The sequence below is a fragment of the Hyperoodon ampullatus genome (assembly GCF_949752795.1).
Source record: "Hyperoodon ampullatus genome assembly, chromosome: 2".
Classification (NCBI taxonomy): Eukaryota; Metazoa; Chordata; class Mammalia; order Artiodactyla; family Ziphiidae; genus Hyperoodon; species Hyperoodon ampullatus.
The window spans coordinates 166,669,538-166,696,998 of NC_136915.1; the positions used below are offsets into that span (position 1 = coordinate 166,669,538).

Genomic DNA, 27,461 nt, shown 5'->3' on the forward strand with positions numbered 1-27,461 from the left:
ATTGTATAGAAAATACAGAGAGTTCCCAAATACCCCTCTCTCCACCCCCATACAGTTTCTCCTATTATTAACATCTTGCATTAATGGAGTACATTGTTACAATTGATGAACCAATATTGATGCACTATTAAAGTCCGTGGTTTCCTTTAGGGTTCATTCTTTGTGTTGTACAGTTGTTTTTTTGTTTTGTTTTGTTTTGTTTTTTTTGGTTTTGAAAAATGCATAGTCTCATATATCCAGCACTACAGCATCATACCAAATAGTTTCATCACCATAAAAATCCCCTTTGTACCAACTATTCAATCCTTCCTTTTTTCTCCTCTCCAAATCACTGGCAACCGCTGATCTTTTTACTATCTCTACAGTTTTGCCTTTTCTAGAATGTCATATTGTTGATATTATAGAGTATGCAGCCTTTCACACTGGCTTCTTTCACTTAAAAATGCACATTTAAGGTTTTTCATATCTTTTTGTGGATTGATAGCTTATTTTTTTAATCGCTGCATAACAACCCACTGTATGGATGTACCACAGTTTATCTACTCACTTATCAAAGAACATCTTGGTTGCTTCCAAGTTTTAGCAATTATGAATAAAACTGCTGTAAACATTTGTGTATATGTTCTTGTGTGGGCATGAATTTTCAGGTTATCTGGGTAAATACCTAGGGCACTATTGCTGGATTAGATGGTAAGATTATGTTTAGCTTTTTAACAAACTGAGGAACTGTCTTCCAAAGTCGCTGTACCATTTTGCATTCCCATCAGAAGTAAATGAGAATTCCTGCTGTTCCTCATCCTTGTTAGCATTTGGTGTTGTCAGTGTTTGGAATTTTAGCCATTCCAATAGATATGTAATAGGACCTCATTGTTGTTTTAATTTGCAATTCCCTAGTGACATATGATGTTGAGAATCTCTTCACACATGCTTCTCATATGTATATCTTCTTTGGTGAGGTGTCTGTTCAGATCTTTTGCCCATATTTAAATTGGGTTGTTTGTTTTCTTATTGTTGAATCCTAAGTGTTCTTTGTGTGGGTACAAGTTCTTTATCAGGTATGTGTTTTGAAAATATTTTCTCCCAACAGATGGCTTGTCTTTTTATTCTCTTAACAGTGTCTTTCACAGAACAGTCTTGAATTGTAGTGAAGTCCAACTTATCAGTTTTTTCTTTCATGGATCCTGCTTTAGGTGTTATATCTAAAAAGTCATCACCAAGCCCAAGGTCATCTAGATTTTCTCCTATGTTATCTTCTAGAAGTTTTATAGTTTTACATTTTGAATTTAAGCCTGTGATCCATTTTGAGTTAATTTTTGTCAATGGTGTAATGTCTGTGTCTAGATTCATATTTTTACATGTAAATGTCCAGTTTTTCCTGTACCATTTATTGAAAAGACTATCTTTTTTCTTTTGGATTGCCTCCGCTCCTTTATCAAAGATCGGCTATATGTGGGTCTATTTCTGGGACCTCTACACTTTTCTGTTGATCTACTTGTCTATTCTTTCATCAGTACCACACTGTCTTGATTACTGTAGCTTTATAGTAAGTCTTAAAGTCAGGTAGTGTCAGTCCTCAAACTTTTTTCTTCTTCAGTATTGGGTTGGCTATTGAGTCTTCTGCCTCCCCATATAAATGTTAGAGGAAGTTTGTCAATATCCACAGAGCAACTTTCTGGGATTTTGATTGGGATTGCACTAAATCTATGGATAAAGTTGAGAAGAAGTAACATCTTAATGATATTGATTGTTCCTATTCTTGAACATGTAGCTTTCCTCTTATAGATCTTACACATATTTTGTTAGATTACACCTAAGTAATTCCCTCTCTCTCTATCCACCCCCTCCCTCAATTTGTGCCAAAATAAATGATGTTTTGCTTTTAAGTTCAAAATCCAATTATTCCTTGATAATATGTAGGAAAACAATTGGCTTTTGTATATTAACCCTGTATCCTGCAACCTTGCTATAGCTGCTTACTAGTTTCAGAAGCATTTTTTGGTTGTTGATTCTTTGGGATTTTGTACATAAACAATCATGTCATCTGTGAACAAAGATGGTTTTATTTTCCTTCCCAATCTGTATACCTTTTCTTTTTCTTGTCTTATTACACTTGTTAGGATTTCTATTATGATGTCGAATAAGAACAGGGAGAGGAATTCTGATCTGGGGAGAGGTTCCATGAGTAATTTAATCAGTCCCTGAACTAATGAAACCAGCATGCTTACAACTCATACTGTGGAAATATAAAAAAGGCAATCTGAACTGTAGACTGCACATGCACTATTGGCATGGAAGCAAAAGACTCTCACTCCCTTTCACCACTACTCCCAAACTTCCCAGCATGATTTATGTGGCATCAAGCAACATTCAATACCTAGGTGAGGCCTCAAGCATGCTACTACAAAATAAATGGCTCAAGCTTGGGGCATTTTATCAGGGTGGGGGAGGGGTTATGGACGATTTATCCAGTAACTTAAATCTCTGTGAGTAGGAGGTTTTTCCACATAGAGACAAGTAAACAACATCCCATTTAGTGGACTGTGCCTTAGAATAGCATGAAACTGGCAGGAGATGACATAGATAATGTGACCATACAAACCAGTTTGCCTGAGGTAGTTTTTGCCTGTTGTCTGAGTGTAATTATTAACAGTGTCCCCTTCATTATCAAAATTGTCTCAATTTGGGAGATAAACTATATGGTCACTCTACTTACAGGGGAAGTGAAAATAGTGAAGAAAGACCCCATATGCTCAGAGAGTTCTCCAGAAAACCCTATGCTTACTCATGTAGGCTACAAGAGTCCCCATTCTTAAAAAGAAGAGAGAGATGTCATACAGTTTGGTTAAACATTCGTACATGCATTAATAACAGGGCTTCCTGAAATCAGAGATGCTATAGCCATTGTTGCTCAAGTAGCTGTCAGAGGCATTTTAAGCTATCAAATGGCTTTTAAACTAGATTATCTCATATCTCCCTGCTCACTTTCACCCTGCCTGGAAAGTCCCTCTGAATTTAGAAGTCCTTTACTGGTCTTTGAGAAAATTTCTATGCTCTGAGGAGCCAAATGTAGCAATAACCTGCTTCAGACCACAGGAAGACCCCTAGATATTTAGATGATCTAATAGTTTATGTTTAGAACTAGGTCACAACATTTCTTTCCCATTCAGGGCCTCCTTCCTGTTACCATTTTGAATATTAAATAGAGTCCTCAAAAAATAAATAAATAAATAGAGTCCTCAGTGGGAGGAACTACCTAGTGGATGGCAGAAAAAGTCAATCAACAAATAATTTTTGAGCAACCTCTATGTAGGTCCTTGAGTATATTGTCCTTGGGTACAAAAGCTGGCAATATAGTCAATCAATCAATATATTAAACAATTGCTTTAAAAGACCATATTACCCAAATAGTACTGTGGAAGTACAAAATAACCTGATAATTTATGCAGTTTAGAAATTAAGCACAAGAGGAATTAGAAAAAAGGGAGCTGAATTTTTAAATAAGTATTGGAAGAGATTTGGTTTAATAAGAGGACAGATTGTGTGTGTGTGTGTGTGTGTGTGTGTGTGTGTCTTGGTAGTGAAGTAATGAGAATATCTTTGAAGTACTCAAATTAAAATAGCACCTCTCAAGTTAAATTGGAGCTATCATGTTGACATTTTGAAGAAAAGTAGTGATGTAGAGTTGTACTATTCATAAACTCTAGATACCATAAATCTAGCGCTATTTAAAGAAATGCAGGAAGGAACTATAGTAGGAAAGGGCCATAAGATATTATTTTTTAAGGCAGATTAAGAAAACCAACTAGATCTTTTAGAAACTAAAAAATACCTTAATTGAAATGAAAAACCCAAGGGAAAATTATTTAATCTAGCTGATACTCATTTATAAAAAGAGCTTCATGACTGTGTCAAAGGATTATTTGGTAAATGTAGAAAGAATGTATTTTAATCTGAGTTATTAGTTCTAGGCAATAGAAATCAACTCTGGCTGATTCAAATAGAAAAGGAGTTTATTGAAAAGATGTTGGATAACTTATAGAATCTACTGGAGAATTGGAGAACCAGACACTGGTATACCTAGCCTTAAGTGATGCTCATAACAACAATTAGGATTGGTACAGTGAGGGCACTATTCCTGCTTACACAAAGCAATATTTGCAACAACCTGCACCACCAATACCATTAACACCAGACACTGTGTCACCAAAAGACAATTCTACCACTCTGCTCCAGGGAGTTGACCTTTCAGCAATTTCCCCTGAGTTTCTCATAGTCTCATTACCACTAGCACCTGCTAAATGTTCTAGGAGAGTGCCTCTGATTGGTGCCATAAATGCAAAGGGTGCTGGAAGAGCAAGTGTCTGGAATAGTCAGCTTCTCTAATACAAGATGGAAGCCCTGTATATATACAAAAGAGCTTCAAATACTAGGCAGCCAAAAAGAAAAAGGCAAATGTCACTGCAATTCACTCTTGTAACTGCCCAACAGACGCAAACATACTTCTTCCTGTTCTTATACCACTAACTACTTCTGCTCAATATACTGCAATATACCCTTCAACAACTGAAAACATGTTCTCCATCTCCCCAAAATGGGGACATCATCATTTGGTGCAGGGGGTGGTAAACAATTTTTTGTAAGTTGTTCTTGTAAGTAAAGTTGTATTGGAACACAGCCATTCCCATTTGTTACACATAATCTATGGCTGCTTATGTTCTGCAATGTCAAAGTTGAACAGTGGCAAGAGACTGTATGTTCACAAAGCCAAAAATATTTCGTATCTGACCATTTACAGAAAAAGTTTACCAACCATTGAATTAGTTCATTCAACTTCAAGTCCACAGTTCCTGAGCAATGTCTATTGTTCCTTTAATCCTTTCATTATCCCATCACAATATTCTGTAACCTCTAGACTAATTTATAAAGACAGACACCAACTACACATCCAATATAAAATAGTGGGGAAATAGAGAGAAAATATTTTTAAATAATTTTAAAAGATAAATATATACTTTATTACTTAACTCAACAATTGTTCATTTTTAAAAAAATTTTTTTTGATGTGGACCATTTTTTAAGTCTTTATTGAATTTGTTACAATATTGCTTCTGTTTTATGTTTTGGTTTTTTGGTCCCGAGGCACGTGGGATCTTAGCTCCCGAACCAGGGATCAAACCTGCACCCCCTGCATTGGAAGGTGAAGTCTTAACCACTGGACCACCAGAGAAGTCCCAACAATTGTTTATTGAATACTTACCATGTGCACTCCTCTATACACTGGAGTTACAGCTGTGAACAAACTTTCTATTAGGAGTGACAGGCAATAAATATCGTTTAGATAGTGATGAGAAGAAAAATAAAATGGGTGGGGGAAGGAAATATATGGAAGAGCAATAGAGTTGCAGATTTAGACAGGGTAACCAAAGATGGCCTTGTTGAGAAGTTGACATTGAATAAAGACCTAAAAGAGATGATGAGATGAGATAAGATATGAGTTATGCAGGTATGTGGGGAAGAAAAATTGAGACAAGGGGAACAGCAAGCACTGAAGCCCTGAGGAAGAAAACCGGTGATGGTGAGAGTAATAGAAGATGAGATCAGGAGCTAGATGATGTAGAGTCAAAAATCATTATGAAGGACTTCCCTGGGGCGCAGTGGTTAAGAATCCACCCGCCAATGCAGGAGACTTGGGTTCGATCCCTGGTCTGGGAAGACCCCACATGCCGTGGAGCAACTAAGCCCATGCACCAGAACTATTGAGCCTGCGCTCTAGAGCCCATGAGCCACAACTACCGAAGCTTGCGCACCTGGAGCCCGTGCTCTGCAACAAGAGGAGCCACGGCAGTGAGAAACCCTTGCACCACAACGAAGAGTAGCCCCCAACTCGCTGCAACTAGAGAAAGCCTGTGCACAGCAACGAAGACCCAACACAGGCAAAAATAAATTAATTAATTAAAAAAAAAGTCATTATGAAACCTTTGACTCTTTCTCTGATGTGACACAGCAGGGGAGAAAATACAGATCTATGCTACAGTTCTTCTTCCTGAAAATGGTCATGAGAGCATAGGAGATATTTATGAACTTCCTTCTTAAAGGAAGACTGCACATTCTCATTGCCTTTAGCCAGATATTCACCAGATACTCATCCTTCATACCTGAAAGATCTGAACCTTTGGTGGTCCTGCCTGTATAATTTGCTGTAGTCTTCCATTACCTTATACCTCTGAATATGTCAATAACAGCAGGAGCTCCAAATGATCACCTGGTCTCCATCTATACTACTCCTTCCCCCATTTTGGAGTAGCAATCCTTTTTTCCCCGATATCCCAAATCAATTACCTCAATAAACCATCATAATTCCCCCCCCCTTTTTTTGTCAATTGGACCAGTGTTAAAAGTGACCTGAAATGACCAGATAAGCATCTGAGTTTCAAATTTGATTAATCTACTGTTGTATTCCCTGGGAGAAGCATTCTTCTCTTGCTTTCTCAGACTAATAAATAATCAGAGCTCAGAGCTGTAGGTACAGGAAGCAAAAACATTTTGAGGAGACTATTATGCATTCATTTAGAAGACATTTATCAACAACTGGCATGGACTCTTTAAAACTATCAATGCTATAAAGTAAAAACAAAGAAGCTGGGGAACTGTTCTAGACCTCAAAATGTTAAGAGACATGACTACTAAGTGTGATGCAAATTCCTAGATTGGCTGCTGTTTCAAATTTTTTAAAACAGCTATAAAAACATTATTGGGACAATTGAGGAAATTTAAAAATAGACTGGATATATACACCAATGTGAATTATCCTGAGTGTGAAAATTGCATTGTGGTTACATAGTATATGTATCATAACTGATGCATGTTGAATTATTTAGGAAGGAAGTGTTCTGATGTCTCCAACTAACCCTCAAAGGAACAGCAAAAAAAAAAAAGTGTGTGCATGTGTATATGAATAGTGAAACTGAAAGAGAAATAAAGCATATGTAACACAATGTTGACAATTACTGAATCTAGGTGTTTATGAGCTCACTCAGCAAATACTTGGTTGAATGGGAAAAGAGGCCGAGTTTCATCTATAGTATTGGACATTTTGTCTACCTGATTATTGAGATCTTCCTCTGAAGTGGGCTTCTTCAGTGAGCATTCTCATGGGACATAAATATTCTAACATTCCGGGCCCATTCTGAGAAATGTGCCCTCATACTGCTTTTCTAAAACTCTTTGTAAGCCACTCTTCAATTATTTTACTTCCAAGTCTCTGACCGTTCATCACAACTATTAGTTATTGTCCATGAATCAGTGTACATATTTACCTCGTCACCTCTTTTTCTAAGCAAAGTGAACAATGCAATGACCTGCTTAAAATTTAATTGATGGGGTAGGAGGGGTTCTCTCTTCCACTGCCTTTCAGGATCACCTCTAAATGGAACTGTAGCCTGATCCTACTCCCTAAAATCCAGTCATGTATCCAACTGAAGACATCACCACTTGGATGAATAATACATGTCTCAAACTCAATTTGTTCAAAATTAAGCCTCTGATCTGTTCTTCTGGCTGAATAGAACTGTAAGCCTTCTGGTTGTAAAACCTGAATATATGTAAGCCAGGATGGGATTTTTTTTTTCTCCTCAGTGAATGATCATAGAGAATTCCACATGAAGCCCTAGGTATGGGCTAAGGAAAAAGCAGCAGAAAATGCTGTAAATGTTACTTACTTTGCTTGTTCATGGCCATAAATAAAGCACTTTCTCTTGATGATGGAATGCTGCTGGGAACATCAGACTTTATGGCTTGGTTTATGGAGGGCTCCTCAGAATTCATGGCCCCCTGGTATCTTATGGTCAGATATTCAGTCTCTATAAGAGACCGGTATCAAAACAAGAGTTGCTTATCAAAAATAGAGTAGCTACTTGCCAAAAAGAGAGTAGTTTTTCTCCCAAAATATAGGATGCCTCCATTTTGATTCCCCTATTAGAACTTTCCATCATCTCCATACAGCTCCTGGACCTGCCTTGATCAGCTAGAGAAACTCCTCTTGCTTTGAAGCCCTCTCAAAGCTGAGAACCTTTTGCGTTAACCTGAAAATGGGTCAGAGCAGCATACCCACGTGGCATATGTTGCCTCTAAAATCCAAGGGGGCTCACCAAGCATTGTGTCTCTTTCTTAGTGGTAGGTAGAGTAGCAACCTGATGTTCATTTTAGAGAAAATATCCCAACTTATTGACGCTAAAGTGCAAGTAGTTCTGTGCCAGTGGTGTTCGAAATGCATTTGATTATGTTATATAGAGAATGTGCCAAAGTTTGTTAGGAGAATCATACCAGGACTTTAAAGCAAAACAAATCTATGCTCTCTTATTAAAAATTATATAATATATAAGATATAATATATTGTATAAAATATAATAAAAAAATATATGTATATACATATATATGTCACTTTTTTTTTTTTTTTTTTTTTTTTTTTTTTTTTTTTGTGGTACGCGGGCCTCTCACTGTTGTGGCCTCTCCCGTTGCGGAGCACAGGCTCCGGATGCGCAGGCTCAGCAGCCATGGCTCACGGGCCCAGCCGCTCCGCGGCATATGGGATCCTCCCAGACCGGGGCACGAACCCGTATCCCCTGCATCGGCAGGCGGACTCTCAACCACTGCGCCACCAGGGAGGCCCTATATGTCACTTTTTAAAGAAACAGCCTGTGGCTTGCTATACTGAGCCTTAGTAGATATTGATCCCTGGTGGGTACTGAATGCATGCCCATGAGATACTTGTATTCATCATAAACTTAATATTATCTAACTAGACATAAAGTCAAGCATCAGCACACCATCATCAAGGGGAAACAATGTAAACAGAACTACACCCAAGCAGGTCCCAAAGTCACAAGGAAGTCATACAAATAGGTGGGTCACACTCCCAGCATGATGTTTCTGACTTCACTGACATACCTCCCACAACCCATTTCTGTGGCTTCATGGTTATTTGCTTCTGATCACTTGCCTGCAGAGGGGAAAAAAAAAAATCTCACAAAGTTTATAGAAAGCTCTGTACGATATGGTAGCTCTTGCCCTAAAAGGACTTCTGTGACATTCAGCTCCATTTAGGTGAACGCTGAAGAGCAGTGTGAAAGAAGTATCTCCCTGTGAGAAAAACTTCAAGAACTATAACTTAGTGGATACTCTGTTTCGTGCAACTGAAAACATTTTATATGATGTGAATTTTCCATAACACTGCTGCAGACAAAAAAGAGCTCTGTAAGTCAATAGTATGATATCCATTGGATTTACAGGTCTTATCTTGCATCCCATCACTCAGAAGCAGTTGGTACTGATCTTTTTTTTTTTTTTTTTTTTTTGTGGTATGCGGGCCTCTCACTGTTGTGGCCTCTCCCGTTGCGGAGCACAGGCTCCGGATGCGCAGGCTCAGCAGCCATGGCTCACGGGCCCAGCCGCTCCGCGGCATATGGGATCCTCCCAGACCGGGGCACGAACCCGTATCCCCTGCATCGGCAGGCGGACTCTCAACCACTGCGCCACCAGGGAGGCCCCAGTTGGTACTGATCTTATAGAACAGTGACATGGCTATTAAAAACTCAGTTACCTTGCCAACTGGGGGATCATGCTATATTGAGATGTGAAGACGGTGTGGTCCTGCAGGATGAAATAAGTTCTCTAAACCTTTGATTAATATATGATGCCCTGGGAATTTCCTGGTAGTCCAATGGTTAGGATGTTGTGCTTTCACTGCTAAGGGCTTGGATTTGAACCCTGGTTGGGGAACTAAGATCCCACAAGCCGCGCAGTGTGGCAAAAAAAAAAAAAAAAAAAAAAATATATATATATATATATATATACACACACACACACGTGTGTGTGTGTGTGTGCATGTGTGTGTGTGTATAATGTCCTTTCTCCTCTCCAGGAACCAAAATAGTAGAAATGGTGGTTATGCCGCCCACAGTTTAACCAATGACCCTTTCACAAAGTGTTTCTTTCCTGTCGCCATGACTTTGGGTTCTGCTAGTTTAGCAGTTTTAATAATTAGGGTAGAAGTACATCTTTCAGGGACATAAGAATTTTGTGAAGTGGACAAGTAGAAATGTCTTTTAATCAGAAAATAAAGAATCACAATTTAGGTGAGAAGACAGGACTAGAGGCAGAAGTTTGAGAGTCATCAGGTATCAGATGTAAAGGTGTAAGAGATGATTAATCCTCTGAAGGAGAATGCAGACTGAACAGCCAGCCAAAGACTGTGCCCTGGGAAATACCGCAATCAGAGGCTCGATGGAATGAGAACAGACTGATGCAATTGTAATAAAAATCAATGAGACATTTCTAGTTTTAAGTGTTATTTGGCAGCCCCTGACTCAGCCTCTCCCAACTGCTGCCTACATTAAAAGACAAAGAAAAATGATAAAATGTATACCAGTGCAGAACATGAAGACTGACAGGTTGCTGACTGCCAAGAGGAATTATCCTGATTTATGAGGCCAATGGAGTTGAATTCAGAAAAACATTTGGTGGCTCACCCATAGTCTGCTTCATGAGTCAGAGCAGATCCAACCCTCTGAAAAAAGGTAGGATGTCTGGGCGTCCTTCCCCGATTGTTGGCTTGGTGACTCAGAAAGCCAGGATCCATACAGAGCTGCAAACTGAGCAATCAGCCCTCTTTTGCCTACAAAATCTCAAATCATGCTTTTTGGTTATAGCACTGTTAGAGGCTAGCATCTTTCTGTGTATTTCTGAAGACTGCGACTTCCAAAGTTCATCGGGAAAGGATGGAGTGGGAATGAAGAAGCAGGGTAGTGGTCCATTGTGGTCTGGCAGATTTGTCCCTATGAACAAAGTCTACAGACAGGGCTTCCCTTGTGGCACAGTGGTTAAGAATCTGCCTGCCAATGCAGGGGACACGGGTTTGAGCCCTGGTCCGGGAAGATCCCACATGCTGCGGAACAAATAAGCCCGTGTGCCACAACTACTGAGCCCACAAGCCACAACTACTGAGCCCACGTGCCACAACTACTGAAGCCTGCGTGCCTAGAGCCCGTGCTCGACAACAAGAGAAGCCACGACAATGAAAAGCCCACACACAGCAACAACGACCCAACACAGCCATAAAATAAATTAAATAAATAAATAAATTTATTTTTAAAAAAAAAGTCTACAGACAGAGTGCTGGTCACAGTGTTTTCTGAGCTGATAGCAGATCATGAATTCCACTGGTTTGTTTTGTCAGAGAATCAGTTAGTTCCTATCCCTCAGGCAGTAACATTAGGACCACAATGTCCCATCGAAGTATAGCAGAGCAAGGTAAGAAGAAACACTGGGGCTACCCTGGACATGGGCATACTAATCTGGCCTCTAGCTAAAGATCTAAGAGTAGAGCCAAAGGAAATCCATACTTCCTCCTGGGCATATGAAGAGTATACTGCCTGTAGATGAGAAAACAAAGAGCAGAGAAAACTGTCCAAACTGACTTAAGGTCTTAATAATTTCCACCAAATCTAGCACTATGAAAAGCTATCACATGTTCATGTGTTTTATTTCCACAGGTTAGCGTTCCTGGCTTTGTCTCCAGCACCTACTAACTAAGGTCAATCTTGCCTGACAATCTTTTTTTTTTTTTTTGCGGTACGCGAGCCTCTCACTGCTGTGGCCTCTCCCATAGCGGAGCACAGGCTCCGGATGTGCAGGCTCAGTGGCCATGGCTCACGGGTCCAGCCACTTCACAGCATGTGGGATCTTCCCGGACCAGGGCACGAACCCGTGTCCCCTGCATTGGCAGGCGGACTCTCAACCACTGTGCCACCAGGGAGGCCCATTGCCTGACAATCTTTGAAAAAGATCCAGTTCTTGGTTCACCTTATCCCACAGATTTCATGTTTCAGATTATTGTCTGCTTCTCAAGACTGCAAAGCTCTTAGACTTGGGTTACCTTTTGCTCCCTACCCACAGCTAGTGACCAGCCCTGCCTACTGGCATACAACTTGCCTCAAATCCTGGGAACCCTGGTCCATATTGGATACCCAAGCCCTTTTCTCACCCAAGAGAAATATGAAAAATAATATAGAAAAAGGAAAATGAACATAGTCCAGAAGATTCAGAGTTTTACTTATTTCTGAAAGTGATTTTCATTTAGAAAACTGTTTGACACCCTCAATAAGAAAGCAAGAAGTTATGGCCTGTCCAAAACATATTCAGAAGGACAAAAGAAGAGAAGATGAGATAAAACCCAAACTGAGAATTATGAGTATGTCTGAAGAGTAACCCAAAAGAACTTGGACAGAAGTAATAGTAAATCAAAGACAAATTGAATAAAAATGTCCAGACCTTACAGAAAACTTAAAAATAAATTAATGAAATTAATGGAAGAAGACTCACATCTAGACATACCTTGGGGAAAAAATTAGATAACAAGGATTTTATAGGCATTAGGCACACTAAAACAGATTACTTATAAATGACCAAAAATCTGGTAGTCCTCATTTAGAGCTTCCACTATAACAGACTTTGTAACAAATTTTCAGGGATACAATTTGAAATCCAAGCTATTGTGTAAGTATGAACAAAGTGTGAGCCAATGTGTTCATGTGTAACAGCAAGAGAAAAATGAGAGATTTCAGAATAAGCATACCATTCATGTTCGCTTCTTTAAGGAAATCTTAAGTACGTATTCAGCTAATTAAGAAAGAAATCAAAATAAGAGTTCCAAATGAAGAAGTTGTGCTATAAAATATGGGCAGTGGACATTAAAGCCTATTAAACATCATTCATTCATTCATTCATTTAACAAGTATTTATTGAGCCATTACTATGTGATAAGTGTTGGAAATGCAACAGTGAACAAAACTGTTGTCCAGGAGTTAGTGGGAAACAAAGAAAATTCAACAAGTAATTATAATCATCAATGTGTGCATGAAGCATATAGTAGAGGGAACTAGCTTATTTTAGGGGTCAAAGAGGATAAGCCAGAAATTAAATTCTTAACTGAGACCTAAAAGGTTGCTAAGAATTAGCCAGGCAAACAAAAGGAGGGGAGAGAGTGTTCTAGACAAACTGAAGAGCTCTTATAAGCCTCAGAAGAAATATAGGACATTTGAAGAATAGAAATATGTTTGGGAATTCCCTGGCGGTCCAGTGCTTAAGACGCTGCACTTTCACTGCCAAGGCCGTGGGTTCAATCCCTGGTCAGGGAACTAAGATCCCACAGGCCATGCAGTGTGACCTAAAAAGAAAAAAAAAAGTTCACTGTAGCTGGAACTTGGAGACCAGGCTAGAAAGATAGTCTGGGCCTGGATAATGACTGTAAACCATGCTAAGGGGGTTGGCTTTTATCCTAAAGGTAAGTCAGAATATTATAGAAAAGTTTAACAGGAAATAGATGATCAGATTTGAGAAAATCTGATTTGAAAAAATTCAGGAAAAAATTTCTTGTATGTAGATAATGGATTGTACTGTAGCATAGGTAAGTGGGTAGATTCAAAATATTTACCAAAAAAAAGACATTTAGGAGACAATCAAGGGCATATGGTGGGACTTCCCTGGTAGCGCAGTGGTTAAAAATCCACCGGCCAATTCAGGGGACACGGGTTCGAGCCCTGGTCCAGGAAGATCCCACATGCCGCAGAGCAACTAAGCCCATGCTCCACAACTAATGAGCCTGCTCTCGAGAGCCCACGAGCCACAAATACTGAGCCCGTGTGCAACAACTACTGAAGCCTGCGCGCCTAGAGCCTGTGCTCTGCAACAAGAAAAGCCACCGCAATGAGAAGCCAGTGCACCGCAACGAAGAGTAGCCCCCCCAACGCAGCCATAAATAAATAAATAAATAATTGATTTTAAAAAAATAGGACACGATGAATGATTAGACACTGCAGAAAAGGGAGAGGAGGAGTTAAGACTGACTAGTAGTTTCTAGCAGGGGCTATTGGGTGGATAGTCATGCTGCTGCTGAGAGGGGAGATATTAGAGAAGGATCAGGTTAGGGGGATAGTTCAGTTGGGGACATTTTGATTTGAGGAACCTAGAAATCATTCAGGTAGGCAACTGGGTATATGAATCTGCCACTCAGGGAAAAGATCTGTCCCAATGTATAGATTTTTGAGTTAAAAAGCAGTTGTCAAAAACATTGACAGACATCAGGAGAGGCAGGCGGGAGGGGCCCTCCAGGAGGAGTGGGAGAGGAGCAGAGGGCGATTGCTCCACCCACTCAGGCCCAGGTAGCCTGCTGAGCTCCTAGGTGAGGTACCCTGCCCTCTGAGACCAGGGGTGGGGGGCACACCTGGGCCCCTTCTGTTCCTTGAGCCTAAGGCCCACCTGCCACAGCCCCCAGGGCCTTTTCCAGCCCTGTGGGTCCTAAGCAGAGGCCCCACCCACTGCCCAAACCTCACCCTTGCTTAGGTCCCACTCTCCACAGCCAAGGCCTTCCCCCTCTCTCTTCTTTTTTTTCTTTTCCCTCTTCCAAATTTTTACTATTGTGGTACTGATGTACCTTCCAGTTGTTGATTCATCTATATTTTTATTTTTACATTCTTTCTAACATATCTGTTAGTTTCCTGGTCTAATTTTATTTTTTATTTTGTTACTCTTCTCTCTCCTCTTTTTTTTTTTGCCACCCCATGCAGCTTGTGGGATCTTGGTTCACAAGCCTGGGGTCAGGCCAAAACTCCTGTGGTGGGAGTTCTGAGTCTGAACCACTGGATGAACAGAGAACCTCAGACACCAGGAAACATTAATCAGACTGAGGTCTCACAGAGTTCCTCTTCTCAGCACCAAGACCCAGCTCTACACAATAGCCTACAAACTCCAGCGTTGGAAGCCTCAGGCCAAACAACCAGTAAAACAGGAAAACAATCCCACTCAAAAAAAAAAAAAAGGGACAGCAAAAAAAAAGTCACAGATGAGAAGCAAGGTAAAAACCTACAAGACCAAATAAATGAAGAGGAAATAGGCATTCTACCTGAAAAAGTATTCAGAGTAATGATAGTAAAGATAATCCAGAATCTCGGAAATAGAATGGAGGCATGGATTGAGAAAATACAAGAAATGTTTAACAAGATCTAGAAGAACAAAGAAACAAACAAACAGAGATGAAGAACACAGTAACTGAAATGAAAAATACACTAGAAGGAATCAATAACAGAATAACTGAGGCAGAAGAACGAATAAGTGAGCTGGAAGACAAAATGGTGCAAATAACTGCCAAGGAGCAGAATAAAGAAAAAAGAATGAAAAGAATTGAAGACAATCTCAGAGACTTCTGGGACAACACTAAATGCACCAACATTCAAATTATAGGGGTCCTAGAAGAAGAAGAGGAAAATGAAAGGGTCTGAGAAAATATTCAAAGAGATTATAGTTGAAAACTTCCCTCACATGGGAAAGGAAATAGTCACCCAAATCCAGGAAGCACAGAGAGTCCCATACAGGATAAACCCTAGGAAAAACACACCAAGACACATATTAATCAAGCTAACAAAAATTAAATTCAAAGAAAAAATATTAAAAGCAGCAAAGGAAAAACAAAAAATAACATACAAAGGAATCCCCATAAGATTATCAGCTGATTTCTCAGCAGAAACTCTGCAGACCAGAAAGGAGTTGCAGGATATACTTAAAGTGATTAAAGGGAAAACCCTACAACCAAGATTACTCTACCCAGCAAGGATCTCACTCAGATTCAATGGAGAAATCAAAACCTTTTCAGACAACCAAAGATAAGAGAATTCAGCACCACCAAACCAGCTTTACAACAAATGCTAAAGAAACTTCTCTAAGTGGGAAACACAAGAGAAGAAAAAGACCCACAAAAGCAAACCCAAACGATTAAGAAAATGGTAACAGGAACATACATATCGATAATAACCTTGAATGGAAATCGATTAAATGCCCCAACCAAAAGACACAGACTGGCTGAATGGATACAAAAACAAGACCCATATATACGCTGTCTACAAGAGACCCACTTCAGACCTAGGGACACATACAGACTAAAAGTGAAGGGGTGGAAAAAGATATTCCATGCAAATTGAAATCAAAAGAAAGCTGGGGTAGCAATACTCGTATCAGATAAAATAGACTTTAAAATAAAGACTGTTACAAGAGATAAGCAGGGACACTGCATAATGATCAAAGGATCAATCCAAGAAGAAGATATAACAGTTATAAATGTTTATGCACCCAGCATAGGAGCACCTCAATACATAAGGCCAATGCTAACAGCCAGAAAAGGAGAAATCGACAGTAACACAATAATAGTAGGGGAATTTAACACCCCACTTACACCAATGGACAGATCATCCAAACAGAAAATAAATCAGGAAACACAAGCTTTAAATGACACAATAGACCAGATAAATCGAATTGATATTTGTAAAACACTCCACCCAAAAGTGGCAGAATACACTTTCTTCTCAAGTGCACATGGAACATTCTCCAGGATAGATCATATCTTGGGTCACAAATCAAGACTTGAAAAATTTGAGAAAATTGAAATTGTATCAAGTATCTTTTCTGACCACAACACTATGGGATTGGAAATCAATTACAGAAAAAAAAACTATAAAAAACACAAATACATGGAAGCTAAACAGTGCACTAGTAAATAAGCAAGAGATCACTGAAGAAATCAAGGAAAGATACATAGAAACAAATGACAATGAAAACACTATGACCCAAAACTTATGGGACACAGCAAAAGCAGTTCAAAGAGGGAAGTCTATAGCAATTCAATCTCACCTCAAGAAACAAAAAAAATCTCAAATAAACAATCTAACACTGCACTTAAAACAACTAGAGAAAGAATAACAAAGAAAACCCAAAGTCAGGAGAAGGAAAGAAATCATAAAGATCAGAGCAGAAATAAATGAAATAGAAACTAAGAAAACAGTAGCAAAGCTCAATAAAACTAAAAGCTGGTTCTTTGAGAAGATAAAATTGACAAACCCTTAGCCAGACTCATCAAGAAAAAAAAAAGAGAGGACGCAAATCAATAAAATTAGAAATGAAAAAGGAGAAAGCACAACTTACACTGCAGAAATACAAAGGATTATAAGAGACTACTACAAACACCTATATGCCAATAAAATAGACAACCATGAAGAAATGAATGAATTATTGGAAAGCTACAATTTTCTAATACTGAAGCAGGAAGAATTAGAAAATATAAACAGACCTATCACAAGTAATGAAATTGAAACCGTAATTTAAAATCTTCCAACCAACAAAAGTCCAGAACCAGATGGCTTCACAGGTGAATTCTATCAAACATTTAGAGACGAGCTAACACCCATCCTTCTCAAACTCTTCCAAAAAATTTCAGAGGGAGAAACTCCCAAATTCATTCTACAAAGCCACCATCACCCTGACACCAAAACCAGAAAAAGATATCACAAAAACAGAAAATTATACACCAATATCACTGATGAGCATAGATGGGAAAATCCTGAAGAAAATACTAGCAACAGAATACAACAGCACATTAAAAGGATCATACACCATGATCAAGTGGGATTTATCCCAGGGATGCAAGGATTCTTCAATATACGCAAACCAATCAATGTGATACACCACATCAACAAATTAAGGCATAAGAACCATATGATCATCTCAATACATGCAGGAAAAGTTTTGCCAAAACTCAACACTGCTTTTTGTTAAAAATTCTCCCAAAAATGGGCATAGAGGGAACCTCCTCAACATAATAAAGGCCATATATGACAAACCCACAGCAAGCATCATACTCAGTGGTGAAAAACTGAAAGCATTTCCACTAGGATCAGGAACAAGACAAGGATGTCCACTCTCGCCACACATTTTTTTGTTTTTAGTGAATTTATTTATTTATTTATTTTTATTTTTGGCTGCGCTAGGTCTTTGTTGCTGCGTGCAGGCTTTCTCTAGTTGCAGTGAGCAGGGGCTACTGTTTGTTGCAGTGCACAGGCTTCTCATTGCAGTGGCTTACCTTGTTGCAGAGCACAGGCTCTAGGGGCATGGGCTTTGGTAGTAGTGGCATGTGGGCTCAGTAGTCGTGGCTCAAGAGCACAGGCTCAGTAGTTGTGGCACAAGGGCTTAGTTGTCCCTGGCATACGGGATCTTCCCAGACCAGGGTTTGAACCCATGTCCCCTGCATTGGCAGGCGGATTCTTAACCACTGTGCCACCAGGGAAGTCCCCACTCTTGCCACTCTTATTCAACATAGTTTTGGAGGTCCTAGCCACAGCAATCAGAGAAGAAAAAGAAATAAAAGGAATACAAATTGAAAAAGAAGAAGTAAAGCTGTCACTATTTGCCGATGACATGATACTGTACACAGAAATTCCTAAAGATGCCACCAAAAAATGACTAGAACTAATCAATGAATTTGGCAAGGTTGCAGGATACAAAATTAATGCACAGAAATCCCTGGCATTCCTATGCACAAACAATGAAAAATCAGAAAGAGAAATTAAGGAAACACTCCCATTTACCACTGAAACAAAAGGAATGAAATACCTAGGAATAAACCTACCTAAGGAGGTGAAAGACTTGTACTCAGAAAACTATAAAACACTTATGAAAGAAATCAAAGAGGACTTCTCTGGTGGCGCAGTGGTTAAGAATCCGCCTGTCAATGCAGGGGACACAGGTTCGAGCTCTGGTCTGGGAAGATCCCACATGTTACGGAGCAACTAAGTCTGTGAGCCACAACTACTGAGCTTGAGCTCTAGAGCCCATGAGCCAAAACTACTGAGCCTGCGCCTAGAGCCTGTGTGCAACTACTGAAGCCCATGAGCCTAGAGCCTGTGCTCCGCAACAAGAGAAGCCACCGCAATGAGAAGCCCACGCACCACAACAAATAGTAGCCCTTGCTCGCTGCAACTAGAGAAAGCCCGCATGCAGCAACGAAGACCCAACACAGCCATAAATAAATAAATAAATAAATAAATTTTTTACAAAAGAAATAAAAGATGACATAAACAGATGGAGAAATATACCATGTTCTCAGATTGGAAGAATCTATTTTGTGAAAATAATTATACTACCCAAAGCAATCTACAGATTCAGTGCAATCCCTATCAAACTACCAATGGCATTATTCACAGATTTAGGACAAAATAATCCTATAATTCGTATGGAAACACAAAAGACTCCGAATAGCCAAAGCAAAATTGAGAAAGAAAAACGAAGTTGGAAGAATCAGGCTCCCTGACTTCAAACTATACCACAAAGCTACAGTAATCAAGACAGTATGGTACTGGCACAAAAACAGAAATACAGATCAATCGTACATGATAGAATGCCCAGAGATAAACCCATGGACATATGGGCACCTAATTTATGACAAAGGAGGCAAGAACATACAATGGAGAAAAGACAGCCTCTTCAGTAAGTGATGCTGGGAAAACTGGACAGCTACATGTAAAAGAATGAAATTAGAACACAACCCAACACCATACACAAAAATAAACTCCAAATGGATTAAAGACTTAAATGTAAGACCACACACTATAAAACTTTTAGAAGAAAACATAGGAAAAACACACTTTGACATAAGCCACAGCAAGATATTTTTTGACCCACCTCCTAGAGTAACAGAAATAAAAACAAAAATAAACAAATGGGCCTCAATGAAACTTAAAAGCTTTTGCACAGCAAAGGAAACCATAAACAAGATGAAAAGATAACCCTCAGAATGGGAGGATATATTTTCAACTGAAACAACAGACAAAGGATTAATCTCCAAAATATACAAACAGCTCATGGAGCTCAACATCAAAAAAACAAACAATCCAGGTAAAAATGCACAGAAGACCTAAATAGGCATTTCACCAAGCAAGACATGCAGATGGCCAAGAGGCACATAAAAAGATGTTCAACATCACTAATTATTAGAGAAATGTAAATCAAAACTACAATGAGGTATCACCTCACACCTGTCAGAATGGCCATTATCAAAAAAAGCTAGAAACAATAAATGTTGGAAAGGGTGTGGTGAAAAGAGAACCCTCCTACACTGCTGGTGGGAAAGTAAATTGATACAACCACTATGGAAAACAGAATGGAGGTTCCTTAAAAAACTAAAAATAGAACTACCATATGACCCAGCAATCCCACTACTGGGCATATACCCAGAGAAAACCATAATTCAAAAAGAGAAACGCAGGGCCTTTGTATGGAAGTATTATGGCAGCACCATAGCACTGGTGGAGGATGAGGAACAGGTGAAAATTACTGCAGTTCTCTCAGGATCTCTTGGGGGGAGCTCCACTGCCCCCCTGCCAACCCATTGGACTACAGCATTGCTTCTTCAAAGTGTTTAGAGGAGAATCCTTGAGCCTGTTGGAGAGGCAGCAATGGTGAGATGACCCATTCAATCTCCTGACTGGAGCATCAAACTCTGGCAGCTGACATTCTGGAGTTGTTGGCGAGGAGAAGATTAGTGGTCTTGACATTCACCATGTAAATGACAGGGTCTAGGGGCTCCAGCTGGGTGTCAGGCCTGTGCCTCTAAGGTGGGAGAGCCGAGTTCAGGACATTGGACCACCAGAGAGCTCCTGGCCCCACATAATATCAATTGGCAAGAGCTCTCCCTGAGGTCTCCATCTCAGTGCTAAGACCCAGCTCCACTCAACGACTAGCAAGCTCCAGTGCTGGACACCCCATGCCAAATAACTAGCAAGACAGGAACACAATCCCACCCATTAGCAGAGAGGCTGGCTAAAATCATAATAAGTTCACAGACACCCCAAAACACATGACTGAACGTGGTCTTGCCCACCAGAAAGACAAGATCCAGCCTCATGCACTAGTCCCCTCCGCCAGGAAGCCTACACAACACACTGAACCAACCCTACCCACTGGGGGCAGACACCAAAAACAATGGGAACTATGAATGTGCAAACTGCGAAAAGGAGACCCCAAACACAGTAAGTTAAGCAAAATGAGAAGACAGAGAAATACGCAGCAGATGAAGGAGCAAAGTAAAAACCCACCAGCCCAAACAAATAAAGAGGAAATAGGCAGTCTACCTGAAAAAGAATTCAGAGTAATGATAGTAAAGATGATCCAAAATGTTGGAAATAGAATGGAGAAAATACAAGAAACGTTTAAGAAGGACCTAGGAGAACTAAAGAGTAAACAAGATGAACAACACAATAAAAGAAATTAAAAATTCTCTAGAAGGAATCAATAGCAGAATAACTGAGGCAGAAGAACAGATAAGTGACCTGGAAGATAAAATAGTGGAAATAACTACCGAAGAGCACAATAAAGAAAAAGAATGAAAAGAATTGAGGAGAGCCTCAGAGACCTCTGGGACAACATTAAACGCACCAACATTTGAATTATAGGGGTCCCAGAAGAAAAGAAAAAGAAAGGGACTGAAAAATATTTGAAGAGATTATAGTTGAAAACTTCCCTAATATGGGAAAGGAAATAGTCAATCAAGTCCAGAAAGCGCAGAGGGTCCCATACAGAATAAATCCAGGGAGAAACACGCCAAGACACATATTAATCAAACTATCAACAATAAAATACAAAGAAAAAATATTAAAAGCAGCAAGGGAAAAGCAACAAATAACACACAAGGGAATGCCATTAAGGTTGTCAGCTGATTTTTCAGCAGAAACACTGCAGGCCAGGTGGGAGTGACAGGACAAATTTAGGTGATGAAAGGGAAAAATCTACAACCAAGATTACTCTACCCAGTAAGGATCTCATTCAGATGAGAAATTAAAACCCTTACAGACAAGCAAAGCTAAGAGAATTCAGCACCACCAAACCAGCTTTACAACAAATGCTAACGGAACTTCTCTAGGCAGGAAACAAAAGAGAAGGAAAAGAACTACAAAAACAAACCCAAAACAATTAAGAAAATGGTAATAGGAACATACATATCGATAACTACCTTAAATGTAAATGGATTAAATGCTCCAACCAAAAGACATAGACTGGCTGAATGGATACAAAAACAAGACCTGTATATAAGCTGTCTACAAGAGACCTAATTCAGACCTATGGACACATACAGACGGAAAGTGAAGGGATGGAAAAAGATATTCCATACAAATGGAAATCAAAAGAAAGCTGGAGTAGCAATTCTCATATCAGACAAAATAGACTTTAAATTAAAGACTATTAGAAGAGACAAACAAGGACACTACATAATGATCAAGGGATCAATCCAAGAAGAAGATATAACAATGGTAAGTATTTATGCACCCAGCATAGGAGCACTTCAATACATTAGGCAAATGCTAACAGCCATAAAAGGGGAAATCAACAGTAACACAATCATAGTAGGGGACTTTAACACCCCACTTTCACCAATGGACAGATCATCCAAAGTGAAAATAACTAAGAACACACAAGCTTTAAATAACACATTAAACAAGATGGACTTAATTGATTTTTTTTTCAGTTTTTAAAAGGAAGACTTATTCGACAAGTTTCACTTAGCGCAATACACCTAAAAGGAAAATCACAATACGATGAAAAGATTTAAATTGAGGCCTCAGAATTTCGTACAAACACCAAGACCAAAATCCTAAACTACTGGTATTGCGTCTCAAATTTTCCCCATTAACTTAAAAAAAAGCTTAAACTTACATGCCATAGAGGTTATTAAATGAAACTAGAATTAATAAACATACCAAATGTTTCACTTTTAATTGTAGACACAGCTCCTATATTGAGTTTTACAAAAAAGCATGTCTTTCAACAATGCATCCAAACAGTGTTCAATGTAATGTGGTGTAAGCAACATTTAACATAATTCAACTGCTTTAACCTAAAAAACCTACTGCTTAAATACATCCTACAATATAACTAACTTGAGAAAAGCTGAAAATTATTTAACAGTAATAGATTACTCAACCTAGTTACATCCTAAATGAATGTTTGTGTTCAAAAATACTGAAACTTAAGTCTTTAAAACAATCCTGATTTCCACTTAGAGTAAGCATAAATCACAATCTTGTATTGCAAAACTGTTAAAACTTAAGTTTTATTTTTCTTTTAAAAAATGTTGACCAAGAGTCAGTGATCAGAATCAATTACAGTTCCCATCCACCACTCATACTGGACATGCTAGACATCCCTCCCATTCCATTCACTCCCATAGACGCTCGGCTTCCACTACTGTAGTAGCTTCTGTTCACTGCTCCTTGGCTGCCTATGCAGTGTTTGATTGAAAATCACTGGAGTTTTCCTGTAAAACTTGGTCATATCCACTCATGCTGCTCTGGCCACCATAGCCACCTCCATAATGACCACTCAGCTGCTGGCTGGCTGGGCCGCCATAACTGGACTGGTTTGACAAGCCCATGCCTCCCATCATTTGGCTACCATAAACACCACCGCTTGCTCCTGCTGTAGAATTCAAGGAGAGCTCTACATATCTGTGTTCGTAAGCAGCACCGCTTGCTCCTGCTGTAGAATTCAAGAAGAGTTCTACATATCTGTGTTGCATATTTGCTTTGTCTTTTGTCATAGCTGTCACAGCATCTTCATGAGTTGAAAACTTGACATCTGCTTCACCATTTGCTCTGCCATCAGGACCAATTTCAATATGTACTCTCACAGGGCTGAGTGGTGAAAAAAAATTATAAGTGTCATTCTCAGTAGTTCTGTAAGGTAATCCCTGCATGTGTACACAGTGTCCTGTTGTGCTCTGGAAAGTAGAGCCACCATCCCCATATCTGTGATCTGACATTCCTGAAAAACAATAATTGAGGTCTCTTCCAAATCTATCTGACCCAAATCCATAGCCATCACTATAGACATTATAATCATCATAGCCTCCATAACCTCCACCATAAGCACCATGCCTCATCCTTTCAAAGCCAGCTCCTCTTCCAGTGCTGTTATACCCTCTGCCAGCCCCAGGTCTGTCATAGGGACCTGGCCACTGCATGGGCATAAGTTTTCATGGTGGATCATAGTGAGTTCTAACTTCAACTCGACTGCTCTTAAAGATTTCAATATACCTGTGCCCTATTCTTTCCTTGTGTTTCTTTAGAGCCTTTTTAGCTATTTCCTGTGAAGCAAACTGCACGAAGGCCTCCCCCATACTGCTCCCCTGGAAGTCCACCAGCAATGTTATCCCATTTGGCACAATTTCCAACCCTGAGAAGAACTGAACAATTTCTTCCTTGCTACATCCAAAGGGGAGTCCTCTAAGCCATACAAAACCATCACGGGCTGTGTCAGGACTATTTGGACGAGTATGCTTCAACACCCAATCCATTTCAACGTTGTTTGACTTGAATACTTCAACATATCTGTGTCCCATAGTTTCTCTGTCTTTTTTCAGGGCCAATTTGACTTCATCTTCTGATTCAAGTTCAACTAAATCCTCGCCACTCGGTCTGCCTTCTCTGGTGTAGATGAAACGAATACCTTGAGCCCCATTTTGAATTTTGCAGTCAGAAAATAACCGCTGCACTTCGTCGGCCAAGCAAGACCAAGACAAGCCCCAGACCTTCACCACGAATCCCTCGCCACCTTCGGTGCCCAACATCAATGTCTCTTAGGGGGTCCTGGCATCAAAACAGACTCCACACACAACTTCAGCACGGCTGAGAAGAAAATCAATTGATATTTATAAGACATTCCATCCAAAAACAACAGAATACACTTCCTTCTCAAGTGCTCATGGAACATTCTCCAGGATAGATCATATCTTGGGTCACAAATCAAGCCTTGGTAAATTTAAGAAAATTGAAATCCTATCAAGTACCTTTTCTGACCACAATGCTATGAAACTAGATATCAATTACAGGAAAAAAACTGTAAAAAAAATACAAACACATGGAGGCTAAACAATATGCTACTAAATAACCAAGAGATCACTGAAGAAATCAAAGAGGAAATCAAAAAATACCTAGAAACAAATGACAATGAAAACACCATGACCCAAAATCTATGGGATGCAGCAAAAGCAGTTCTAAGGGGAAGATTACAACAATACAATCCTATCTCAAGAAACAAGAAAAATCTCAAATAAACAACCTAACCTTACAACTAAAGCAATTAGAGAACAAAGAACAAAAAAATTCCAGAGTTAGCAGAAGGAAAGAAATCATAAAGATCAGATCAGAAATAAATGAAACAGAAATGAAGGAAATGATAGCAAAGATCAATAAAACAAAAAGCTGGTTCTTTGAGATGATAAACAAAATTAATAAACCATTAGCCAGAATCATCAAGAAAAAAAGGGAGAAGACTCAAATCAACAAATTAAAAATGTAAAAGGAGAAGTAACAACTGACACTGCAGAAATACAAAGGATCATAGGAGATTACTACAAGCAACTATATGCCAATACAATAGACAACGTGGAAGAAATGGACAAATTCTTAGAAAAGCACAACCTTCTGAGACTGAACCAGAAAGAAATAGAAAATTTAAACAGACCAATCACAAGCACTGAAATTGAAACTGTGATTGAAAATCTTCCAACAAACAAAAGCCCAGGACCAGATGGCTTCACAGGCAAATTCTATCAAACATTTAGAGACGAGCTAACACCTATCCTTCTCAAACTCTTACAAAATATAGCAGAGGGAGGAACACTCCCAAACTCATTCTAAGATGTCACCATCACCCTGATACCAAAACCAGACAAAGATGTCACAAAGAAAGGAAACTACAGGCCAGTATCACTGATGAACATAGGTGCAAAAATCCTCAATAAAATACTAGCAAACAGAATCCAACAGCACATTAAAAGGATCATACACCATGATCAACTGAGGTTTACCCCAGGAATGCAAGGATTCTTCAATATACGCAAATCAATCAATGTGATAAAACATATTAACAAACTGAAGAATAAAAACCATTTGGTCATCTCAACAGATGCACAGAAAGCTCTTGACAAAATTCAACACCCATTTATGATAAAAACCCTCCAGAAAGTAGGCATAGAGGGAACTTACCTCAACATAATAAAGGCCATAAATGACAAACCCACAGCCAACATCATTCTCAGTGGTGAAAAACTGAAACCATTTCCACTAAGATCAGGAACAAGACAAGGTTGCCCACTCTCACCGTTATTATTCAACATGGTTTTGGAAGTTTTAGCTACAGCAATCAGAGAAAAAGAAGAAATAAAAGGAATCCAAATCAGAAAAGAAGAAGTAAAACTGTCACTGTTTGCAGATGACATGATACTATATAAAGAGAATCCTAAAGATGCTTCCAGAAAACTACTAGAGCTAATCAATGAATTTGGTAAAGTAGCAGCATACAAAATTAATGCACAGAAATCTCTTGCATTCCTATACACTAATGATGAAGAATCTGAAAGACAAATTACGGAAACACTTCCCATTTACCACTGCAACAAAAAGAATAAAATACCTAGGAATAAACCTATCTAAGGAGACAAAAGACCTGTATGCAGAAAACTATAAGACACTGATGAAAGAAATTTAAGATGATACAAACAGATGGAGAGATATACCATGTTCTTGGATTGGAAGAATCAACCTTGTGAAAAGAACTATACTACCCAAAGCAATCTACAGATTCAACGCAATCCCTATCAAACTACCACCGGCAATTTTCACAGAACTAGAACAAAAAATTTCACAATTTGTATGGAAACACAAAAGACCCCAAATAGCCAAAGCAATCTTCAGAAAGAAGAAAGGAGCTGCAGGAATCAGCCTTCCTGACTTCAGACTATACTACAAAGCTACAGTAATCAAGACAGTATGGTACTGGCACAAAAACAGAAATATGGATCAATGGAACAGGACAGAAAGCCCAGAGATAAACCCACAGATATATGTTCCCCTTATCTTTGATAAAGGAGGTAAGAACATACACTGGAGAAAAGACAGCCTCTTCAATAAGTAGTGCTGGGAAAACTGGACAGCTACATGTAAAAGAATGAAATTAGAACACTCCCTAACACCATATACAAAAAATAAACTCCAAATGGATTAAAGACTGAAATGTGTGGCCAGACACTATAAATCTCTTAGAGGAAAACATAGGCAGAACACTCTATGATATAAATCACAGCAAGTTCCTTTTTGACCCACCTCCTAGAGAAATGGAAATAAAAACAAAAAGAAACAAATGGGACCTAATGAAACTTAAAAGCTTCTGCACAGCAAAGTAAACCATAAAGAAGACGAAAAGACAACCCTCAGAATGGGAGAGTATATTTGCAAACAAAGCAACTGACAAAGGATTAATCTCCAAAATATGCAAACAGTTCATGGAGCTCAATATAAAAACACAAACAACCCAATCCAAAAATGGGCAGAAGACTTAAATAGACATTTCTCCAAAGACGATATACAGATTGCCAGCAAACACATAAAGGGGTGCTCAACATCACTAATTATTAGAGAAATGCAAATCAAAACTACAATGAGGTATCACCTCACACCTGTCAGAATGGTCATTATTGAAAAATCTACAAACAATAAATCCTGGAGATGGTGTGGAGCAAAGGGAACCCTCTT

The 27,461-nt window shown here is 39.1% G+C and overlaps 1 pseudogene across 1 annotated transcript; it reads right to left on the minus strand.

Annotated features, from left to right (window-relative positions):
- Positions 1 to 23,149: 23,149 nt before the first annotated feature.
- On the minus strand, positions 23,150 to 24,496 carry LOC307048209 (heterogeneous nuclear ribonucleoprotein H-like; annotated as a pseudogene). Its single transcript has one exon. The product of its transcript is annotated as a heterogeneous nuclear ribonucleoprotein H-like (transcript).
- Positions 24,497 to 27,461: the final 2,965 nt, after the last annotated feature.